The sequence below is a fragment of the Corvus brachyrhynchos genome, unplaced genomic scaffold (assembly GCF_000691975.1).
Source record: "Corvus brachyrhynchos isolate BGI_N302 unplaced genomic scaffold, ASM69197v1 scaffold706, whole genome shotgun sequence".
Classification (NCBI taxonomy): Eukaryota; Metazoa; Chordata; class Aves; order Passeriformes; family Corvidae; genus Corvus; species Corvus brachyrhynchos.
Window position 1 is genome coordinate 97,139 of NW_008238371.1, and position 1,221 is coordinate 98,359.

At 63.6% G+C, this 1,221-nt stretch overlaps 1 long non-coding RNA gene across 1 annotated transcript; it reads right to left on the reverse strand.

Annotated features, from left to right (window-relative positions):
- Positions 1-916, reverse strand: LOC108447161. The gene is made up of 3 exons (XR_001862566.1): positions 846-916; positions 612-766; positions 1-53 (listed from the first exon to the last, which is right to left on the reverse strand). It is a non-coding gene; the product is annotated as an uncharacterized LOC108447161 (long non-coding RNA).
- Positions 917-1,221: the final 305 nt, after the last annotated feature.

The window sequence follows — 1,221 nt, forward strand, 5'->3', positions numbered from 1 at the left end:
GCCCCCCCCCCGCCAGCACCGGCAGGAACAGCGCCCCCCCGCTGCCACGGAGCCTGTGGGGACATGGGTGTCACCAGTGCCACCAACCCCCCTGTGGCCTCCTTCCAACCACAGAGCCTGCCAAGAAGACACAGGTGTCACCAGCGCCACTGGGACCCCCCCGGCCACACCAGTGCCAGCAGAACCAGAAGCCACCTGCTGACATGAAGGCTGTGGAGACACAAGTGTCAGCAGTACCAACAAACCCTTCACAGACAGCAGCCACCCACTGCCCTGGAGCCTGCAGAAACAGGTGTCACCAGTGCCACCAGTCCCCTCGTGTGCATCTGCTGTCTCAGAGTCTGCTGGGGACACACATCACCCACAGCACCAGGACCCCAGGCAGCCACACCAGTGGCACCCTGACCCCCACAAAGCCATGCTAGTGCCACTGGGACCTCTGCACGGCCATGCAAGCACCAGCAGGAGCAGTAGCCACGCACCGCCACTGACCCTTTGGGGACATCCACACCACTGGGACCCCACGTGTCACCCACAGCACCAGCACCCCTGCACAGCTCACCCAATGTCCCCCAATGTCCCCCAGTGTGCCCCAGTGTCCCCCTGCCCACCTGCAGGCGCACTGCGGGGCGGGCAGCACGGCGTCTGGCAGGGTCACCTTGGTGTGCTCGGGGACGTGGCTGTGGTTGAGGGGGCGGGCGGCGAACAGGACATCGTAGTCGACACAGCACAGAAAAAAAAAAAGGTGACGACAAACAGGAACTGCCTGGGGGCACAGGGGGGTCAGTGGGACCCCTGTGGCACAGCTGTGTGGCACTGCGTGGTGACAACGTGGCATCACTTACACCAGCTCAAGGACGTCCGAGAGCACAACGCAGGCAAAGCCATTCCTCTGGTGGAAGTGGTAGATGTGTGGGGGGGTTAAGGAGACTCTGAGGGGGTGATGGACCCCCCATGTCCACCTCCATCCCCAGAGTCACCCCATGTTCCCCCATGTCCCCCACAGTGCCGCCAGGGGCTGTGCCAGGATATCTTGGTGAAGAAACTGTCCAGGTCCTTGATGTGGTGCCACGAGTCTGGGGGAAAACGCAGGGGGGTCAGGTGGGAATGTGGTGCCGCCCCATCACCCTGGACCCCCGCGCCCCTCCAACACCCACTGGGACCCCCAAACAGCCCATGGGAACCCTGAATCCCCCACCAGATGGGACCCCAGTACCTGTC